Here is a 357-nt window from a genome sequence, read left to right as displayed (position 1 = left end):
GGTCAGAGAATCTCTTGGGAGAAACATCAGCTGAACACTTGCCATACATTTGACTCAAGAACAGTAGTTCTCAAACTTTCTAAGGCATCAGAGCCGCCCGGAGGTCTTATTAAAAATGCCCTGACTCCAGAATTTCCAATTCAATAGATCTGAGACAGGCCCGAGAATGTGCACATCTAAGTTCCCCGTTGACACCGATGCTACTGGTCCAGAGACCACAATTTGAGAACCACTGGCCTTGAAGAAATGGGAAAACATATCCCAAGTCTGGGGGAATCTCAGAATAGAACGGGACATTGTGAACTCTTGGAAATGTACAGGGGAATTTCATTTGGTGCCTCCTGTTGTCACAAAAGA

At 45.1% G+C, this 357-nt stretch overlaps 1 protein-coding gene across 1 annotated transcript in view; it reads right to left on the bottom strand.

The window, feature by feature from the left end:
• The window catches only part of UNC80 (unc-80 homolog (C. elegans)), a 242259-nt gene that overhangs the window by 97435 nt on the left and 144467 nt on the right, over positions 1 to 357 (bottom strand). The gene's annotated exons all lie outside the window — the stretch shown is intronic.

The sequence above is a fragment of the Propithecus coquereli genome, unplaced genomic scaffold (assembly GCF_000956105.1).
Source record: "Propithecus coquereli isolate 6110/MARCELLA unplaced genomic scaffold, Pcoq_1.0 Scaffold70, whole genome shotgun sequence".
Lineage (NCBI taxonomy): Eukaryota > Metazoa > Chordata > Mammalia > Primates > Indriidae > Propithecus > Propithecus coquereli.
Note: the sequence above shows the minus strand (reverse complement) of the source record. Positions and strands in the feature narration are given on the sequence as shown.